This window comes from Mirounga angustirostris, unplaced genomic scaffold, assembly GCF_029215605.1.
Source record: "Mirounga angustirostris isolate CCGP_5_RB_7025 unplaced genomic scaffold, mMirAng1.0.hap1 SCAF_7, whole genome shotgun sequence".
NCBI lineage: Eukaryota > Metazoa > Chordata > Mammalia > Carnivora > Phocidae > Mirounga > Mirounga angustirostris.
The window spans coordinates 92,420,604-92,443,261 of NW_026991715.1; the positions used below are offsets into that span (position 1 = coordinate 92,420,604).

At 46.7% G+C, this 22,658-nt stretch overlaps 1 long non-coding RNA gene across 13 annotated transcripts in view; it reads right to left on the bottom strand.

Moving 5' to 3' along the window:
* The window catches only part of LOC123861696 (uncharacterized), a 272,443-nt gene that overhangs the window by 70,333 nt on the left and 179,452 nt on the right, over positions 1-22,658 (bottom strand). The window contains exon 1 of one of the 13 annotated variants that reach the window (XR_010413209.1): positions 4,526-7,926. The exons of the other annotated variants lie outside the window; for them this stretch is intronic. This is a non-coding gene — a long non-coding RNA (uncharacterized LOC123861696). Of the gene's footprint in view, positions 1-4,525; positions 7,927-22,658 lie in introns of those variants that run through there. 13 annotated transcript variants of the gene reach the window in all.

The following is a 22,658-nucleotide window of genomic DNA, read 5'->3' on the forward strand; positions in this document are numbered from 1 at the left end:
TAGCCCAACTCTAGTTTGTCTCCCCTCCCGGGAGGTCAGGGGGATGGGGCTGAAAGTTCCAATCCTCTAAACCTATGATTGGTTTCCCCCATCCTTAGGGGCCTTCCAAAAGTCACCACATTAACATAAACCCAGGTGTGGTTGAAAGGGGTACATTATAAATAATAAATGATACTCTCTTCATCTTCATGTCTCTTTTCACTTAGGAAATTCCAAGGGTTTGGGGGAGCTCTGTGCCAGGAAGAGGGAGGAAGCCCAGATATCTATTTCTCATTATAAATCACCATATCACAGGAAGTGTGGAGATCCTCTAGGTAAGAAATCACAAAAGGCTGAATTAAGAGACTTCTACAGTAGACGGCACAAAACTGAAACTGGATACAGATGGTGACAGTGCAGACAAGGGGCTGCTCCCACTGCCGTGTTGTGAGGATGCTCGAGCAACCTGTGGGGAGGTCCATGTAAGGAAGAACTGAGTCCTTCTGCCAACAGCCAGTGACTGAGCTGAATTGGAAGAGGACCCCACAGCCCCAGGCAAACCTTCAGGTGCCTGAAACCTGGGCCCACAGCTGCCTGCAGTCTCATATGACACACTGAATTAGAACCATCCAGATGCTCCAGTCCCTGAGGCAGAGGCTGTGAGATAATGCACGCTCCTTGTTTCAAGTCACTAAGTTTTGGTATAATTTGTTATGCAGCAATGGATAACTAAGACAAATGGGCAGTGAGAAAAAGATGAAAACAGTAATAACAAAGCAAAACCAAAGGATACACAAGATGCCAGGTGGTGGTGGAGAGGGCAGGGGCAGGGTAAAAAAATCCAAACAATTGCCACTGAGTCTGAGTTTCTCTATCATCAAGCAGACCATGTTACATACTTCCAAAAACATTTGGCCTGAGGATGAAAGCCAAGAAGTAAGTTGTATTAGAAAAGATGCATATAAGAACCTAGCACAGCGTCCAAAACATAGTAAGGGGAAAAAATAATAACAAAAGCAACCCCAACAGCGCACATCCTGGCACTGTACTGTTTTTCTAGGTGACTCTAGCTCTGCAGTCCTAATTAACATTTATTTATTATGTCTGGTGCTACACTCACACTCAATTAGCTATTATTATCCCTGTTTCTGATGAGGAGATGGAGCCGCCCAGAATTGATGCGGCTTCTCTACAGTCCCACAAAGCCAGGACGTGAACCCACATCAGGCTAAATTCAAAATCCTCACTAATCCCACTGCACCATCCACGTCTCTTTATAGAACACTTATTTACATTCCTTGGGATTGTTTGAATTCTCTTCCCTCTGCCTTTCTTATGAAGAACTCCGCCAGTGTTCCTCCTCCCCCCATCCCTAAAAAAATCCTTTAATTATTGCTCACTCCTGAAACTAAGTGTCTACCTATTTCACTAGGGAGACTCAGAAAGCCCTTGCAGGGGTGGAATGCAGGAACTATGAATGTAAAGCTTCTTCAAGACTCTTCCTCATCCTCTGTCCCCTGGCTCTGAACATGCAGCTATTCTGCCTGGCAACCTTCCTTGTCTCTCCACATGCCCCCACGCCTCCAGGGCACCGTCTGGCTGGAGCACAGCATTCTCTCAGCCCCATTCCCCTGGAAAATGTTGAGTCTGCGTTGACATTGACACCCATTAAGGAGCTGTGCAGCTGTTCCCACACAGCCAGCCCAAAGGCCTTCCGGAAATTGTTTGCATTCACGCGCCTTCTGTACAGCCTGGCAGCTCTGCAAGGCCTGGCACCCCAGGACTGTGGCTGGGGTAGGGATGCACACTTTCTTTTACTCTTCTTTTCCTCTTCCCTGATTCCCTGAATGACTAATAAATTGAGGATTAATAGATAAGAAAAACAGGTATTTCTTTCTTGCTATCTAGAATAAGCTGGGTGTGTGTGGGGGGGGGGTTACAGCTTTTTTTTTTTCCTTTGTGGTTATAGATAACTATTATCATATTATTTAGATCTCATTTGGTTTAAGTGGCATAAATCCAATTCAAAATGGATTTGGCAAAAAGAAGAGTTTAATAACAGGGCATTGGAGTATCTCCAAGCAAGCTGAAGAAAGGGCAGGGACACTTCCAGATGGGGTCACCATGTACAGTTGTTCAAGCTGCACACTGCACAACCCCAGGGGCCACTGTATCACATGGCAGCCATATGAATGGCACCTTCTGGTGTGGTGCAGGGCACAACTTTCTAGCTCTTTTCAGTGTCCCTCCTCCACGTTTCAGGAATAACTGAAAGCAGGGTCTCAAATGTCACCAGGACTCTCTCTCCAACTCTGAAATGGGCTTCTCTCTGAATATTGACCAAATCCTTCCCACTGATGGGCTGGTTTCATTCATGTCTGTGAATGGTTCCTTACTTCCAGCCAAGAAGGGACTGGTGCTTTTATTGGTTCCAGCTTCAAAACTTCTAGGGAAGAGCTCTGATTGGTGTATTTGAGCTTGGCACCCATCCTTCCACCAATCAAGAAGCTAGATGGCTCAGAGGTGGGCATACCCTTGCTTTAGCCCAAATCAGATTCCCACCTGAATGGAGTATGTCTGCCCAGTAGGAGATGTAAGAGAATAGCCTTTGGGAAATTGAAGGCCTTTAACCCTTACTTATTTGCCTTTTTTTTTTTTTCTTTTTGTAACTTCAGAGCCTTTCGGGAGCACTAAATACCTAACGGTAGAACAGTAGATGGGATGATATGGAAGTAAAATTGCTCCATTTCAAGAATGGGTGTGAATTAAACTATCCTCCTCTGGGATTTTCACTTGATGCAGTCTTAAGAGTTTTGGCAAAGTGGGGGCTATATTCATATCTTGACTATTTGGGGGACATTATGATCCCTCTGCAGTCACGCGCTGGCAGCTTCCAAGCTCTCTGTCTTGAAGGCAGAATATAACAATTCTCTTCCCAAATTAACTGCCCACAAATGCTTGCCTCCTTCAAGGGGCCAGAGAGAACAAACAACAATCTCAGAACTGTCCATTTTATCACCCTTGTGCCCCCTCCTTTGCCTCCCACCTCCAACACCAGTGTGGAGGGCACACCCCTTTGCACTCTGATATTACTATCCCCCCAGCACTCTCTGCATCTTTTCTGAACCCCAGAATTTTCATCCCAACTCTCACCAGTCACCACTGCTCAGTAGTTTGAATATTCAAGCCAGAGAAGGACTCTCTGGGTATCATGAAATCAAGGGGTTACCCTGAAAGGGACTGGGGTCTTGAGGAATCCCAGAAAACAAACTCGGCTGCCACGTGCCATAAATATTCTTGGACCATTTAATCCACATGTAACGGGGGGGGGGGGGGTATGACTATTAATGACCAAAATAAATAGTAATCAATTATGATGATGGTAATTATGCTTTGAAATTAGCCTGGGAAAGGATGACCAAGGCAATTTTTTATTCCAGCTCAGGAAAATGGGACGCCAGCTGGGGCTAATAAGAGCTTTCATTAAAGCACTGAGCTTCATCCAGCACGGCGAAGAAAGCCCTCTCTGTCCTGTGGCCCGGCCCGGCCCTGACATGCTTTCTGCTTTTTAACAAGAACTGAAAGGTGGCGAGACAGACAGTTCTTGCCTTGGCACCGGGCAAAGTCAGCAGTTGAAAAGGCAGTGATTATTTTCAATGGCCCAGTGCTGGGGAGTTTCGTTTCCTTTGCCCCGTCTCCACGCGCCTGGGTTCCCGCACCAGCCCTGGAATTGACTAGGGCAGTTGGCGGCGGTGGATGACCCGGGGCAGAGGGTCTGGGCAGGCAACGACCGGCCAGGGCAGTTTACAGGTCTTGCTGGGGTAGGAGCCAGAGGGAAGAAAAATGTAGTTTCTGCACAAGGGAGTGTGTGTCTTTCCCCGCACTTTAGTCCCCTGGTAGCTGCAGCAGAGATGGTCACTAATATTTACCAGCCGGCCCTTTCAACCCAGACAGCGTATTTGCTGGGCACGGGGTGGCCCTGACAGCTTCTCTGCTCCTACATGAACGGCACCTTTGGGAATTTCATGGAAGTCACTCACTGCTGGCTCCTGCCTCAGTTTCCCTTTCTGCCTCGCTCCTGTTCACTATTTCTTGCTGTTTCTCTCTTGCTGTGAAGAAACTAAAGAAAGCCTCTCTCTTAGCCACCCTGTAGCAAAGCTGAGGAGTTCAAGGGTTAGTGGGAATAAAATTCCCTTCTCCCTCTTTTGAGTCAGATACCAGACACAAGACCCAAGCCTTTGATAGAGGCTGGCTCTCAACCAGGGGCGATTTCACCTGCCAGCAGACTTCTGGCAACATCTGGAGACATTGTTGGCTGTCACAACTGAGGTAGGAACGCTACTGGCATCTAATGGGTAGAGGCCAGGAATGGTGCTAAACATCCTATAATGTATGCAAGGAATAATTTTCCCGCCTAAAAGATCAATAGGTCTGAAGCTGAGAAACCCTGGTTTAATTAATGGCTAAGGAAGCATTTATTCGCCCCCCTCCCCAACGGCTGGCCTCCCGGAAGACTGTGTCAGGGGGTGTGAAAGTCTAAACCCACCTTCTGCGACAGAGATTTCTTCCAGAAAACACAGCCAGCCAGGGGCGGAGCCACACACCAGCGTAGTAGTACGTCATCAGTGACCCCTCCTCCTTTGGCCAGCGCTGGCCAATCAGAGTAGCTGCTCCAGGGAAATTAAGGCAAAGGAGGAGGTTGCAGAAGCTCCCTTTCTAGCACGTCTGCCAAAAGGGAGGATGTTCCTCCCCTCTATATACAGGCCAGTTCAGGTTGTCGATAAATCTCCAGAGTCTGAGAGGCCCAGGAAGGGCTCCCAGGAGGTTTGGGTATGACCAAGAGTTGAGAACAAATCCCACGACAAGCCTTAGACTCCACATTCATTCGGCAGTTGCACACAAGTCCGTGCCCCAGGTGCTTTGTGTATTCGGATTCCATCCATACAGCAGGGCTGCGGGATTTTAAGTCGTGCTTTACCCCCTACTGCGTAAGTTGTGCGCCTTGAACCTTTGCCTAGGTCTGACAGTAATCTTGTAGAACTTAACTCAAAATCAACTCATTTTACTGTCAAAAAATGGAGTTTATTTAGACTTCACAGAAATTCTAGCGATTTGGGTTGTGGGAGCAGAAGCCTCTCATTTACTCAGCACCACTAGATGCCAAGCACTCTGCTAGACCTACACATAAATTATTTCCTTGCCCCCTCCCCAGAATCCCATGAGATACTCGTAGCCCATTCCAGGGACCAGAAAACTGCCGGGGCAGAGTAGTGGCACAGAGCCTTGGCACTTACTTGTGCACACTCCCTAGTGCTTGGCAAGATCCAGCATTATTAAGAGGTCCTGGGCTATAACAGGGGCACAGCCGGATTGGAGCTGTCAGGGAAGATGCTCAAGGGATCCCACAACATCCCCCTCCATCCCTGAGTGCTTCTAGAGACAAAATCTTGAGGCACATCTAGTGAGTCTGACCAGTAAGGCAGAAAGGCGTTGGTTTCTCAGTGGTCCCCATACACCAGGACGAAGCTTGTTTCCATTTGGTGTCCTCAGAAAAAGGGCCTTTTTTTTTTTTTTTAAATTCTGAACTGACCCATTCCAGGGTCAGGAAATTCTTCCATATAGACAGTCTCAGGCTGCTGTTTAAGCCAATTTCCTCCTCCCCAGTCCAGAGTAGAGATGAAGAACAGCTGGTGGCCACTGTCTCTAAAAATCCTTCATAAACCTGAAGACCCATTACACAATCCGCCTTCTCCAAAGGAAATCATCCCAGTTCTCTTGAGTGTTTCTCAGAGATTATCTGCTCTCCAAGTTTCCTCTGCAAACAGTTTGACCACTTCAGAAGTTCTGTTCCTCTTGAGTTTGGAGACCTCAGTCAGGTACAACACTGAGTCCACACTCTACACAACACGTGTTCTCTCACACATGTTGTCAGGGTCTGATTCCCCAGCAAAACCCACAGGGAAGCCATGGTGACAGGGCCACAAGCTCAAGACACGAGAGTTCAAATGCGTGCTCCTCCTCGCACTCGCTGTGTGACTACAGGCCGGCCAAGCAGGACCTGCAAGACCTCTCCATCTTTATACCCAAAGCAGAAGGAACGACTTTCCCAAGGGGTTCTAATGAGATCATGTGAGTTAAATGCTTGGCACCAATAAGAACACTCGCCCCAGTAACTATGATGACTTTGCTGTTATGCCCTCCTCTAGTGTAGTCACTTCCGTATTCACAATTCCTCTGAATTAAGCAAAGAAGTTCTTGCCGGTCCTGTTTGCCTCCTGAGAACTAAGCCCACTGTCCTGGATGTGTTTGAACCAGACTGCTCACACCCCCATGGGGATCAGGGAAGGGGCTTCTACTTTGGGTGGGAATGGGCTTGGTGACCTCCTAAAATCCCTTTCAAGTCCAAGATTCTATTAAGAACTCGGGTCAACCCAGGCTCTCAACCCCTTATCCATTTTCCACAAAGAAAGCCAACCAGATTTTCCATGGAGGAAATGCAGGAGAGATGGTACCCTGTACCCCTCACAACACCCTTCCTCTGTTCCTCATCAGACATACCTATCCTCCCAGTTCCCATTCTCTCGTGCTTCCCCTGGTGATCTTCCTCTTCTATACTCCCCTGAAAATGCTCCATCTCCTTTCTATTAGGTCAAGCAATGCAGCTTTGCCCTCAACCTTGTCTACCCCATCCAGGTCAGTTATAGCCAGCTAACAGGATCCACCTTCCTTAGTAGGCAGTAGACCATCTACTCTCCTGGGAGCATGGCCTCTGGCGTCTTACTCCACGACCAAAAAGATTTATCAGAGAATTTCTTTCCTGTGCACACAGAATTTTTTCTGAAAGAAATTCCTACAATACAATTTTCTCTATCCTCTTGCATACAATTTAATGATTTCTGTCTCCAATTCCAAGAGCTTGTATTATTACCTCCTTGTAAAACAAACTACGCCAACAAACAATTATAACTATATATATTTTTTAAAACTCCCTTGCACGTTTTATGTACTGACTTCATTGTGCTTTTTGTCTGGACCCAGCATCTCATAGAGCTAGGCTGCAGCACCACAACTTGCCCATAGGTGGCACCAGCTCACACACTTTTATATGTCCGCATGAAATGTATCTTGAGATTGAGGTTTCAGGTTATGTAAAATGAATTAGCTGCATACTTCTCTGTTTGGAAAACTCGAAACTTACCAACTATCCTTCCAGTAAAAGGGAATAGCTGAACTGGACTCCCTCTTGCCAAGGCTCTGGTTGGTGGCGCTTTCCCAGTTGACTTGCCGTGTCTATTTCTCACCAAGAGACCCCTCCCCATAGCACAGTTTAGCCTCTTTCAATTATTCCTGCCATGTCATAGTCAACAGGTGTTCCCAGCATCTTTTAGGGAGCATGTCAGGGAAATCTCCAAGGGCCGCGAGACCCCAGGATGCAATGATTTTGCTCTTAAGACATAGGCATGATCCTCTGTTGAAAGGAGCTGGCCTCCTGCCTCCGGAATGCAGTGTGATTCCTTCTCAGCCAGGAGACAACTGCCTGAGCTGGACATTGCCCACCAGTGTTGTCCAAGTAGGCAAACTCTTGGCTCCTTATAAATCCTCCCTCAGAGTTATAATTTTTAACAGCAATTGCGAAACAGCTTTGGGCAAACCAAAGGAAACGCACTGGACAGCCCTTGAAAAACAATGTAGGCCAACATGCTGCCTCCATCCAGGACTGGGACTTAAATGAAGGTGGATTTCACCAGGAACAATTTCTTCCCCAACCACTACAGCTGGGCAGAGAAGTGGGGCTATAATGAGAGTAATGATCAGTTAACTGATAGCCTTTTTAGTGCATTTTGGAAAACCCAAGCCTCCCGGACATTTCCGCCATCTCCCCTTCTCCCTTGCTGAGTCAGAGCTGGGCTTTGCATAACTCCTATTAGAAATGTCTGCTCTTCATGGTCCTTTCCAACTGCCCCCCCCATTCCACCCCTGCCCACACATGCGCACACACCGCCTGGGATTCCTTTCCTCCTGGCTAGCAGCCCCAGCCTCCATGGCTCCTTCTTCCCATCCCCCAAGCCCAATACCTAGGGATCCTCACTTTCCTACCCTCTGTTTTCAGAGCTGTTAGCACTCTGCCTCGTCTCCCAGATGGGCTCACAGAAGCTTTTCAGCAGGCTGAACAGAGCAAAGGCCTTCCCAAGACTGCAGCCCACCCACCTCAGTGAGCACAGAATTACACCAAGTTCTGCTCACGGATCACTCATTCCACAGTTACTGGTTGGGAAGCTACTGTGCACCAGGCACTGGGTGGCATGGAGAACACGGAGTGCATTCTCTGCCCCTCTGAATCATATTGTGTGACAGCTGCTAGAAGAACGCCTGGAAATATCATTGTTGATATAGTGCTTGTCTTTGTGATTACACCTTTAGCCTTGATGCACCCCTTTCACCTCTGCAAGCAATTTTGCCACATGCTATGAGCTCTACTCTCCAACTTCAGTTATTTGTAAACCATCTTTACGAGTTTTGCTGTAAGCATGTACCACCTATGTTTTATTGGCTTTATATAAGTCTTTAAAATGACTCGCTTTCTTTACTTAACCGTTTTTAAAAATTTTATATCACTGCCATAAATGGAAAACTTGCCATAAATAGAAGGCAACCCTAAAATCAAGTGTAATTTTAAAACTATGCTATGAAATTTTAGCTAAATACAGAAACTTGAGCCTGTGCCCACTCTGTTAAAAAAGGGAGCATAGGATTATATTAGACAGGTGTTAAAGGCAGTCTAGCTCCACACTGATACTTACTCCTTACGTTATCCAAATAGTTAAGTGCTCTCACTGAGGAATGTAGTACAATTTCATGCCATCTCTCTAACCATCTACAATCATGTCAGTTGCCGTCAGTAACTTCCATCTAAATCAGTCAGCATAGCCACATTCTGCACCAGTAACAGACAACCTTCAAATCTCAGCAGCCTAAACACAAAGGTTACTTCTTGTCCATATTTACTGTGAGTTGGCAGGATCCACACTCATACTTGTTGCTCAGAGTTACAGGCCAATGAAGCAGTCAATATCTTGAATGTTGAAGGTCATTGTGCCAGAGGTAAAGGAGAGAGTAATACAAAGAATGCACTGGATGCACTGGCTTTTAACACTTGCACCCAACACTGAAGTCTCACCACTTCTGGTCACTATTCAATGGCCAACTCAAGTCACATGGCCATCCCCTGACTTCACCTGAGCAGGAAGTACAATCCTACCATATCCTGGAAGGAGAGAGAGCTGGACTATTTGTGATCAGCCATACAGACTTTCATTCCACCCCATTCACTGATAATACTGCCCCAAACAATTGGTCCCCAGCCTCTCCAGGCATGGATTTCTATACCACCCACAACAACCAGGCAAGCTAGACCACTTACCATGCTGTGACCATGACCATGCTCTGCACTTGTCTTCCCCTGCCTCTGCTCATGGCTCCCACTTAATGGAACACCCCTCCCTGTCTCTCATCCTACTCACCCTTCAAGATTCTACCTATTCCTGAGGCTTTATCCACCCCCCAAAATGAAAGTTGTATGCTGTGTGTGTGTGTGTGCGCACACGTGCATGTGTGTGCGTTTTCCTAGGGTAATATTTTAGATTTTCAGAGCTGAAAGGGATGGACTCCTCCATTTATAATAGAGTTTCTCAACCCAACACTGTTGACATTAGGGCAGGATAACCCTCTCATGTGGGGGACTGTCCTGTCCATTGTAATATGTTTAGCAGCATCCCTGGCCTTTGCTTAGATGCCAATGGCAACTTCTTCCCTCCAATTGTCACAACAAAATATGCTGCAAAACACTGACTGTTCCTTTGGAGAGAGGGTAAGATTTCCCCCAGTTGAAAACCACTGTTTTACAGGGCAACCAAGATGAACTAAATATTGTGTCCAAGGTGACACAGTGAGTTAATGGCCAAAGGGGCTGGAGGAATCCAGGTTCTTGATTCCCCCACCCGCACCTCTGATCTGGTGTTCTTGGCACTGGTACATGGGGCTCAGGCTGGGAGCATAAATGAAGGAAATGGGCTGAGCTCATATTCCTTTGACACATCTGTTGTGCCCATCGAACAGTTCCATAAAGAAATATGCTCTCTCTCACCTAAAAAATAGACACACACACACATACACACACACACCCAGACTTCTTGATCTGTCTTACAGTCTTTGACTTTTGATGTAGATAACAGCACAATTTCATTTGCCTTTCATTCTACCATAAGGCAAAGAGTAGTGTTAATCTAGTAACAATATGGCAACAGTATTACGAGAGAGACTCCGGGGGAGTTCTGGGGTTTGCATAAAACTGGACAATGTATGCCCCATCCAAAAGGCCAAGTATCATGGCAAGTTTTTCAGAGATGAAATCCAAAATTTAATGAGATACTTTCTGATTACTAGAGGCTGGAAACTGACTTCTTCTTTTTTTTTTTTTCTTTGAAATGTGCAAGTGCAAACTATAGGCCACACAAAATACCAGGTTTGACCATGAAGGCCTGCCTCCCCTACATTCACAAGTGACCACATCATGTCCCAGGGTGGACATGTTATAGCTCACAACCCACCCTGAATGTCAGCCACCTGGAGGGCTTTGAATCCCATAGAGTCCCAGACCCCACTCCAGACCTGATGAACAGGAAGTCCCCAGAGTGGGCCTCTGGGACCTGAGTTTTTGGAAAGCTCTTACATAATTCTGATGCACCAGGTCCCTCAACAGCTTTATGAAACAGCGTATTACCTCCTCCCTCCTCCCCAGACTGTGAGCTCCTCAGGGAGTGGAGGGGACCACATCTCCATCTTGTTCTCCTCGTACCAGCTGAGAACTAACGCAAGCTAGGTGCCCTTTAAACATTTACTCAACCAGAAAGGTTGAAGAAGTAATTGCTTCCAGGCTTTTCTCTTGGATCTCATTTTTTAAAAAATCTCTGTGGTATTTGCTTGCAACATTCCCCTACCCACTCCAAGGTTCCTTGGAAGAAAGATAGCTGTGGAGGGCAGGATAAGGGACGGCAGGCACGTCGCATTATTGCCACTTTGAATAAAAGGAGAAAGTCTGCGATAAGGTTTTTGGTTCCAGGAAGGCTGAAGAGACTGCTCTCACCAAGCCCTCTCCTGGACAGAACTTCCTCTGGCTCCCTGGAGGGCAAAGAAGGTCTGGCTTTATCCTGCATGGGCTACCCTGGGGAAGAGGTGCTCCTTCAGCATCATTTATTGAATCTAGCAAACTTTAAATCCACCCACACCTCTTCCCAGCAGTTCCACATCTGGAAAGTTCCTTCCAGATATACAGGGACAAAGGCACAAAGATGCAGGAATAAGAATGTTTGCTGCAGCATTGTTGGAGGGAGTGAAACTGTGGACAAACCCTAAATGTCCATCACTGGACATGGCCAAAATGGACTCCGGTCCATCAGTATGACAGGAGACCGGCCAGCAGATCACCCCTATTTGTCTCTGTCATGGCAACTCACCCAAGCCCTCCACAGTCCTCTCTACCATTTGGTCACTGTTTATTTTGGGTCTCAAACTCTAGATTATAATTTCCCCCAGAGAGAAGTATCGTGCATGCTTTAAGGAAAAATAAAATAAGATGAAAATAGAGAGGGAGGCCAACCATAAGAGAGCTTAATTCTAGGAAGCAAACTGAGGCTTGCTGGAGAGGAGGTGAGTGGGGGATGGGGTCACTGGGTGATGGGCATGAAGGAGGGCACTTGGTGTGATGAGCACTGGGCATTGTACACAACTGATGAATCACTGAATTCTACCCCTGAAACTTATAATGCAGTCTATGTTAATTAAATTGAATTTAAATAAAGAATTTTTTTAAAAAAGAACAGATACACAGCTACAGGTATTGAAAACATGCCCACAATACAGTGCTAAGGGGCAGAGAAGTTCCAGAATGGTATGTGTGTCACAGAGCTCCAGCAGCAAGCAGAAGACACACCGAAGGGCGTGCCAGGCTGTGAACAGGAGTGTCAGGGAGAAGCTGGTATGGTGCTGGGGTGAAGGTGGGAGAGCCAACAGGGGCTGTGCAGCGCCTGGGTAGCAGGCAGTCACCGTCCGCCTCGGCCTCAGGGCACAAGGGAAGGCCTAAGATTACTGGAGTCCAGAGATAGCTGGACTGTGGAAGAAAGTTCCAACGTGGCCTGTGGCCCCAGGGAGGCTGGCCATTTCAGGAACCACAAGGAGCTAAGGCAGAGGCAGAAGGGGAGGACGGAGTAAATACCTCAGCCTCCTCTCCTCTGGTCCTCCTACCTCTTGCCAGTGCTGCCCACTGGCCACCCACTCAGAAGCCAGAGCCCCTGGCAGCCAAGGTGCTGCCATCTGTAGGGACTGGCCTCCCAGACACAGAGCAGGGCAGAGAGAGATGGAGAAGACTTGGAGGGCCAGGGCAGGGGAGGCAAATGGAGAAAAGCCTCCCAAAATGTGGTTTGATCCCATTTGTGTAAATATATATATAATTACATCTTTTCACACGCACGAAAACATCTGAGGACACACAGCACACCACCTGCCAGTGGCTTTCTCAGGGACTGGAATTTGGGGTGATGAAGATATTAGAAAGGAGAGTTTGACTTCACCCACCTTTGTGTTCTGGGAATCTTTAACAATGAGCAGGAGGTATCTTAAGAATAAAAAAATGTCATCACTGACTCTGCAGTGCTGGACCTTAGAAATGAGAAAACAAGAAAGTCTTTCCTGCCCCTCCAGACCAGGGGCGGTCCCTCTGAGATACTTCCCAGAGCCGGGCAGGGAAAACCGCAGGGACAAAGGCATGGAAGCTGGAAATCAGATAGGGCATCAGAAACAGCCAGCAGGACGTTATGGATCTGCTGTGGGGATGAGGGCCAGGCAGAGTCTGAAGCCAGATAGGTAGATCAGGACACAACCCAAAGGGCCTTGAATGCCAGGAGGAGGGGGCTCTTTCCTGTTTGGAGGGTCCCATGCCTCCAGGAACTTACTTCCAGCTCTGTCCTTTGACTGTGGATCCTTGGGCAATTTACACGACTTCTCTGAGCCTCAGCTTCCCCATTAGGAGGAAGAGATTAATGACCCGCCCTAATCTCACAGGGTTGCAAGATTCAATGAGATATTTGTATGATACCTGCTACCTAACTAACCCTCAGTTCATCATGGTATTATAGTTCTGGTGGTTAACATAGGTCAAGCTCACAGTGGAGCTAATTTGTGGCCCATCTCTCAGCTGGGACCCCAGGGCAAGCAAGGTAAAGGCCCCAGGGTCCTCTCATCGGAGGAGTCAACATTGTGTGTTCTGTAGTCATAGTGTCCCCCTCACCCGGCCAGCTGTCTGACGGCCTGTAAACAGATGAGCAGGCGGGGTGGCCAGTGAGATAGTGCAGATGGCACTGAGCAAATCCAGCTGCACTTTTGGGAAAACAAGTCAGAAGTGATGGGGGCCCCTGTGGATATCTTTCTCTGTGACAGACAGCATACCCAGGGAGGCCTCCAAGGGAAATTATGATATGTACCAGACCATGATGTGCCTCGCCAAGAACTATCTCCACCCTGGATTTCCATGGCCCACGTCCACAGAGACAGTGCAGACTGCTGGAGGTCACCCTGGCCGGGCTCACCGCGGAGACTGTGTAGGCCCTCAAAGGTCTGGTCTCTCAAAGAGCATTGTCTTCTTGGCTCCCTTCCCTGAGTCCTTGCCTGCCTACTGGCTCCTTCCCGCTTCATTCACCTATGCTCGTCCCTCCCGAGGTCCTTGGGACAGACACCTAACCAGGAATGCGTGACTGTCTGAACACAGAGCTGCCACATTGGGCCAACCATGGCAGTGTCCTGGGGGACCTCTGGGAAGAAAGTAAGACTCTGGCTCGGGCTGGAGTCGGGAGAGGGCCCCCCTTTCCAGCCATGGGCCGTGGTACCTCCTCCAAGCACCCTGCTTCTGAACTTGTTCCTTGAGCCAGGCAAGCTCTGCCAAGATGCCGTGCCTTTGTATTCCTCTCTCCTCTTTACCTGGCTGACTTCTTCCCATCTGCCAAGAGCCAATGCAGACATCACATGCTCTGAAAGCCTTGTCCACTCCTTAACAGCATCAGTAAGTTCCTCCTTTGTGCCCCCACAGCACTTGCTACATACTGTGCCTGGTCTAAGGCCCCATCACGTTCTTCTGCCAGGTTTGACACCCCACAGCTCCACAAGACACACCTGGGTGCATGCATGTGCATGCAGATGCACAGGTGCACACACACACACACCAACTTTCTTCACCTTCGATTCTGAAGTTGATTCGAAAGCTTTATCTAAAGAGGTGGGTGCTCTTGATTTTCACTATGAGTTGGCAAGGCCATTCAAAGGAAACCTAAGTTTACACTAATACTGTACCAACAAGGACACTCATATTAATACCACTCATTACCACTATTATTAACAAAGGGAACAAACATTTACATCTATAGGCCGTGGGGGGTGGGCAATGTGCTTATTATGTTGTGAGCATTCTCTCTAATCCTGGGGATAATCCCATTGGGTCGCTATCCTTATGTTAGAGGTAAGAAACCTGCCACCCAGGGTGAAAGGGAACTTTCTCAGTCCCCAGGTAGGAAGTGGCTGACCCAGCTCTCAAATCCAGGTGTGGCTCCAGGGATGGCATCCCCCCCCAAGCCCTCTGCTCTCAAGCTGCCTTTCTAAGTGGCAGGTGGCCCTCCCACTCCCTGCCATGCCTACCCTGTCGCTGCCCAGCCTGCATGACGCCAGCACTCCCTAGCTTGCATGATGGAGCAAGAGCTTCTCTGGGGATGCTGTGGCCTGCCGACAGAAGCTTCCTCAGTCTTCCTACTTCTGCTGCCCACTTCCGCTGCTCTCAGTGTTTATTACGACTTGTTGCCCCTGGAAAGCTCTTGGCCTCCCTGTCTGTCTCCTGCAGTCATCCAGGCCTTCATTGTGAATATGTCTGGCAAAGTCACAATGTGTTCTCAGAGTCTTCCTCAGCAACCAGGTCCACATGGACCCCTGCTTCCCTTCCTCCCACACCCAGGAAGCATGAGTGCTGAAAACCATCACTTGAACCTGAGATCTGGAACAGTAACTCCGAAGTCCAGCTGCCTGGGTCAAAGGCCAGCTCTGCCACTTGCTACCTTTGTCACCTTGGGCAAGTGTGTTCTGCCTCAGAGCCTTATGTCTTTCCTCTGTCAATACAATGATCTACGTTCTAGGGCTGTTATAACAAAAAAAGGAGATGGTCAGTACAAAGAGCTTAGCAGAGGCCCTCTTCATGAAGTACTCATTCAATGCTAAAGTATTAAAAAAGTGTGTATGTGTCAGGCTGTTTCCACAGTCAGTTGGAGGAGGGAGGCCTAGATCACACATAGATCCTTTTGACATGACGTGTCAGCATTGGGATGGAGAGCACTGGAGAATGGCGCTCACCCATCACCGCTTAAGATGAGGCTCTCCAGAAGAGATGCACCAACTTAACTAAAAGGGACCCTGTGCACCACTTCACATTTGTTATGCCCTGTCATGGGTTTTCCTGAAATTGATTCTCACATCAATTTATGTTGTCTCTCCCAACCTGACATCTTGAAGTCTTCTCAACTGTAAGGCGTTCACCACGTCTTACCCCTGCACTTTCTCACTCACATCCCACCTTTTGGTCTCACACTGCATCACTGATCGCTGGATTCCCCTAAAGATCTGGGTTTTTCCTTAATATTTAGAAGAGGAAAAAGGAAGAAGAGAACAAACCTGTTAAGGAACACCTGTCTCAATGCCAATGTCTCACCTGCATTTAATCCACACGGTAGCTCCTTGAGGTAACCATGCTATCACTCCCATTTTACAGATGAGAAAACTAAAGGTCAGAGAGGAAATTTACCGAAGTTGACATAACTAGAGATAAAAGACTGTAATCTGTTCCCAGGGTCATCTTAGACCTAAGCTTCCCCTGAATGCCTGAATGCCAAAGCACCACTTTCAAACCGTTAATGAAATTTAAAAAGAAAAAGAACCTCAGATCGTGTCACAGAAGGAAACCAGGTCAGGCCGCAGGGGCTTCTGCAGCCATTTTCATCTGAGTCAGTCCCCTGTCATCTCTCTGATCATCTCTAGCATCAATAATCAATCGACACATTAAAACAGAGCCCCTTTCCATGAGCTGAATGGCTATAATGTCTGCTTTCCTAAGTTCCACTCAAGAAGCTGAGATCCCTGTGCCTCCCTTTATTTCTCCCCGCTCAACTGCCTTCTGGCCTGGATGGAGTGCCTTAGTGCTGGAAATCCTACTACATTTCTTGGCGGCATGTCCACCTCAACCTTCCCAAAGCCCTTCTCACCCACCACCTGCCAAATCAGGGACATGCATCCAAAGGGGTAGAAGTGATCGGTCAGCCCCACCAGACCCGAGTCAATATGACTGCCCAAGACTTAATTTAGAACCCCCCTTACTGCTGCCATGTACCTTGGCACTGACATTTGTGGCTATCTTTCTGTCATGGGGACTTCTGCCAAGGTTATTTTAATGCTGACGGACACCTCTGTCTAGTCTGGGAGAGTATCTCTGGAGAGAAGCAGCTGGTGCCCGGGCCTCAATACCTCTGGAATGTAATATTGGACTATCCGTGGTACACTGGCTTTCTGGGTGGGAACCTCTTTATGTACTCTACAGAGACCTGGAGAGAGTTTTTTTTTCTCCTTTCATATGTTAGAGGAACCTAAATGTTCCCAGCCTCTGATGACCCACATTTGTAACCAATCAATCTATCAAAACAAACCACAAAAAGGAATGAAGTGTCCATATATGTGGGAGAAGCCAGACAAAAATGGCCACATATTGTATAATTCCTTTTGAAGGAAACAGAATGGGCAAAGCCGTAGAGACAGAAAGCAGATTGGAGTTTACCAGGGGCTGGGGGGAGGGGAATGTGGAGTGACTGCTTAAAGGGCAACGAGGTTTTCTTTGGGAGTGATGAAAATGTTTTGAAATTAGATAGAGTGCTGACTGCACACCACTGCAAATGTCACTGACCTGTGTACTTTAAAATGGTTAATTTTGTGTGTATATGAATTTCACCTCAATTTTTAAAGATATCCAAATCATTGCAGTAAGGGTTTGATGGGGCTGGCAGTGCCCCAAACATGCATCAGGATACAAAATGACTACAGTAAGAAATCGGGATGAAAGGAAGATGGGGGTAGGAAAAGAAAAGGAATCCTGGGTGCGGTTAGCATGCAAACTGGAAGCTTTGAGCTGTCATTTGATTATGTGAAGTGGCTGTAAATTCAACTGGAGCTTCCCAGCAGCTGAAGCAAAACCGAAGACACCAGTTCTTCCAAAATTTGCAGAGTGAAGAATGGAATGTGTCAGAGGTATGCAGAAAATGCTCTACTGAAGGCTGGAAGAATTTTCTCCCACGAATCCCTAAAGAGGACCACTTTTTTTTCTAAATTTTATTTTATTATGTTAGTTGCCATACAATACATCACCAGTTTTCGATGCAGTGATCCACGATTCATTGTTTTCGTACAACCCCCAGTGCTTCATGCAGTACGTGCACTCCTTAATACCCATCACCGGGCTAACCCTTCCCCCGGCGCCCCCTCCCCTCTAAAACCCTCAGTTTGTTTCTCAGAGTCCATAGTCTCTCATGGTTCGTCTCCCCCTCTGATCTCCCCCTCTTCATTTTTCCCTTCCTTCTCCTAATGTCCTCCATGCTATCCCTTATGTTCCACAAATAAGTGAAACCATATGATAATTGACTTTCTCTGCTTGACTTATTTCACTTAGCATAATCTCCTCCAGTTCCATCCATGTTGATGTAAAAGTTGGGTATTCATCCTTTCTGATGGCTGAGTAATATTCCATCGTATATATGGACCACATCTTCTTTATCCATTCATCTGTTGAAGGACATCTCAGCTCTTTCCACAGTTTGGCTATTGCGGACATTGCTGCTATGAACATTGGGGTGCATATGGCCCTTCTTTTCACTACATCTGTGTCTTTGGGGCAAATACCCAGGAGTGCAATTGCTGGGTCATAGGGTAGCTCTATTTTTAATTTTTTGAGGAACCTCCACTGTTTTCCAAAGTGGCTGTACCAACTTGCATTCCCACCAACAGTGTAAGAGGGTTCCCCTTTCTCCACAACCACTCCAACATTTGTTGTTTCTTGCCTTGTCAATTTCTGCCATTCTAACTGGTGTAAGGTGGTATCTCAATGTGGTTTTGATTTGAATTTCCCTGATTGCTAATGATGATGAACATTTTTTCATGTGTCTGTTAGCTATTTGCATGTCTTCTTTGGAGAAGTGTCCGTTCATGTCTTCTGCCCATTTTTTGCCTTGATTATTTGTTTTTCGGGTGTTGAGTTTGAGAAGTTCTTTATAGATCTTGGATACCAGCCCTCTATCTGTAGTGTCATTTGCAAATATCTTCTCCCATTCCGTGGGTTGCCTTTTTGTTTTGTTAACTGTCTCCTTTGCTGTGCAGAAGCTTTTTACCTTGATGAAGTCCCAAAAGTTCATTTTTGCTTTTGTTTCACTAGCCTTTGGAGATGTATCTTTAAAGAAGTTGCTGTGGCTGATGTCAAAAAGGTTACTGCCTATGTTCTCCTCTAGGATTTTGATGGATCCCTGTCTCACATTGGAGGTCTTTCATCCATTTTGAGTTTATCTTGGTGTATGGTGTTAGAGAATGGTCAAGTTTCATTCTTCTCTATATAGCTTGTCCAATCCATCTATGAAAAACCCACAGCAAACACCATCCTCAATGGGGAAAAGCTGAGAGCCTTTCCCTTAAGATCAGGAACATGTCAAGGATGCCCACTCTCGCCACTGTTGTTCAACATAGTACTAGAAGTCCTAGCAACAGCAATCAGACAACAAAAAGAAATAAAAGTATTCAAATTGGCAAAGAAGAAGTCAAACTCTCTCTTTTTGCAGATGACATGATACTTCATGTGGAAAACCCAAAAGACTCCACCCGCAAATTACTAGAACTCATATAGCAATTCAGTAATGTGGCAGGATACAAAATCAATGCACAGAAATCAGTTGCTTTCTTATACACTAACAATGCAACTGTAGAAAGAGAAATTAGAGAAACGATTCCATTTACAATAGCACTAAAAACCACAAGATACCTTGGAATAAACCTAACCAAAGAGGTAAAGGATCTATACTCCAGGAACTACAGAACACTCATGAAAGAAATTGAGGAAGACACAAAAAGATGGAAAAACATTCCATGCTCATGGATCAGAAGAATAAACATTGTTAAAATGTCTATGTTACCCAGAGCAATCTATACCTTCAATGCCATCCCGATCAAAATTCCAATGACATTTTTCAAAGTGCTGGAACAAACAATCCTAAAATTTCTATGGAATCAGAAAAGACCCTGAATTGCCAAGGAAATATTGAAAAAGAAAAACAAAGCTGGGGGCATTACGTTGCCCGATTTCAAGCTCTATTACAAAGCTGTGATCACCAAGACAGCATGGTACTGGCACAAAAACAGACATATAGACCAATGGAACAGAATAGAGAGCCCAGATATGGACCCTCAACCCTATGATCAAATAATCGTCGACAAAGCAGGAAAAAATATGCAATGGAAAAAAGACAGTCTCTTCAATAAATGGTGCTGGGGAAAAAAAGGGGGACTACTTCAGAGACGGGCTCCCACTGACAGGGCCTCCTGCAATTTTCCCCCTGCCTGGCCATGTGAGGCTCAAACACCAGCCCTTTCTAAGAAGCAGGCCTGGCAAACCTCCCAGCCTGTCCCTCCCAGACCCACAAAGAAAACGACCCCATTCACAAAACTGTGGGACCCATGGAACCCTCAAATAAACCAGAAATGTTGTCTTGTCAGTTCACCTAATATTTGCAGGCATCTACTTCTGTGCCCAAGCCAGCTTAGGCCCTGGGGACACAACGGTCAGCAAAGCAAACCTCATGAAGCCTGTCTTCTAGAGTGGGAGCTAGACATTATTTTTTTTAAATCACATAAATGTATCTTTACTAATCATGTTTAGGATGAAGAAAAAGCAAAGGAAAGGATTTGAGCAGATAATAGTGGAGGAATTAGTCATGGGGGCATTTAGGAGAAGGTTTCTCTCGAGGTGGTGACGTTTGAGATAAGGTCTGGAGAAGAGTTCAACCAGAAGAGAAAAGGGAAGTCTTCCAGACAGAGGAAAGAACATAGCAAAGGCCCTGCAGTGGGAGGGAGGATCCCAGAGGGTGCTGGGAGGTGAGGAAGATTCAGTGTCACTGAGGCAGAGTGTGACAGAGAGAGGAAAGGGAGAAGAGGCAAAGAGATGGACAGAGGCCAGAGCATGGCAGACTGAGGAGGAAGGGAGGAATGTACAGGTCCAGCTGCACAGTTGCCCACTCTGGGGTGTGGAGGGCCAGGGAAAGATGGCCACTAGGGTGGGGAAGGAAACTGGTTTTGAGGACTGAGGGGTATTAGGGTATTGTTTCACCTATCAGTCCCCAGGTGCAGGAAAGAAGATTCCAGAACGAACAGGCCCTTGTCCTATTGATAATATTGGGTTGGACAGTCCTTACTCTCACCTGGAGAGCCTTTCCTGGCTATATAACTACACATCACTGGTATGTGTACCCAAAATGCTTAATTCTTCTTTAATGTTTACCTCTAATATCTGCAGCATCTTTCCTCACATCCCTGGAAGTCTGCAGAATCTGTTGGCTTCCACAGTAACCATTCATTGAGCCCTTAATACATGGTAGACCCTTCGGACATCACAAGTGCTACATGAGATAGGCACCATTAACTACGCTTTACAGATGAGAAACTGGAGACAGAGAAGTTGGAGTGTTTGCTTACAGTGACTCAGGTGGAAAGTGGAAAATCCAGATTTGAGCCCAGGTCTTCCTGACCCTTCAAACTGCTGCCTTTTGAACCACAGTTCACTGACTGCCTAGTGACCCCTGAGGTCACCCATGGTATGCCTTCAAGGGCTCTCAATCTTAGAGCTCATTTACACCTCCAAACAGCTGGTAGGCTTTAAGAAAGGCACTGGCTTATGCTTTCCTTTTAAAATAAAGGATTAGGATGCCTGGGTGGCTCATTCGGTTAAGCGTCTGCCTTCGGCTCGGGTCATGATCCCAGGGTCCTGGGATCGAGCCCCGTGACAGGCTCTCTGCTCAGGGGGGAGCCTGCTTCTACTTTAGGCTGCCAGTAACAAAAAAAAAAATTCAACTAAAGTGACTTAAACAACTTTTTCCCCTGTGGGACAGGAAGGCGAAGAGGAGGTGGAAATGTTGGCATCTGGGGGTTGTCCCCTAGCCCACAATGCCCTCATTTTAGGGATCTGCCCCGGAACAGTTCAGTCATCTGGTCAATCCAACTCCTACCACAGCCCTCTCCCTCACCAAAGAGGAAGTTTGTTTTTCCCACAAGATATACCTGCAGACAGAATGTGCTGCTCAGTGACATTAGGGCCACTGTCTTTGCAATTCTCTTCTCTTTTTCATCTTGTTTGCAAGATATCAGCTATGGCTCCACCTATCATGTCTGTGCTCAAGGTAGAAATAAGGGAGAAGGCAGAAAACACACACTTCCACAAAGCTCCCAAAGCTTTCCCATGTGCGCATGTCCAGAATATGTCATGTGACTGCCTCTAGTTGCAAAGATGTGTGAGGAAGTGAGTGTATCACTGGGGACTGAGTTCACTGCTGCTCTGAACCAAGGTGCTTTCAGCCAGGAAGGGGGACGTGGATACAGTGTCAGTCATGAACAATGCCTGCCACCCATGGGCAACAGAATTCTGCTGCACTGTCAGGTGGAATTCTTGGTGTGGGCCCAGTGACAGAGTTCAGCGCTCATAAAATGATTGCTTCTCAGACATTTCTACAAACCACTCAGTTCCCTTAAGATTAATGCGAAAAAAAAAAATCTTACTGTTTAGAAGATTTAAGTGGACTCTGTGGGAATTTAAGGATTTCTCTAAAAGGTCTCAGGAAAAAGGCACAACTAATTATGTGCCTTAAACATAATACACAGCAAGCTCTGACAGCCATGCTCTCAGAGATGCAGTGTTCCGCCTTTCTCAGCAGAAGCCGGACATCAGCAGCATCTTTCGAATCTGCCATATTTCCCTTAGGGTGGCCTGAGGATGGGACTTCTTGCTTCATTTAAAAGGAAGGTTTAAAATAGAGACACAGAGAATGAAGGACAGAAAGACTGGGGAGGTCTGTTGGGTGTAAAATTATAGTTGTGTCTTTCTTTGATTTTTGCCTTTTTGTTTCCTAAAATATTTTCACAATGAAGGCTCAGTTCCCCACTCTCCTTTTGCCCTTCATCTGGAGTCCTCAAGGTAGGATAATGAGAGCTCCCTTCAACTGAGTGCTCATTACAAGCCAGGTACAATGCTATGTGCTCTCTATGCTCTGTCTTTTTTTTTTTTTTTTTAAGATTTTATTTATTTATTTGAGAGAGAATGAGATAGAGAGAGAGCATGAGAGGGGGGAGGGTTAGAGGGAGAAGCAGAATCCCTGCTGAGCAGGGAGCCCGATGCGGGACTCGATCCTGGGACTCCAGGATCATGACCTGAGCCGAAGGCAGTCACTTAACCAACTGAGCCACCCAGGCACCCCTCTATGCTCCATCTTATTGGGCCTCACAACTGCCCTGAAGAATAAGAA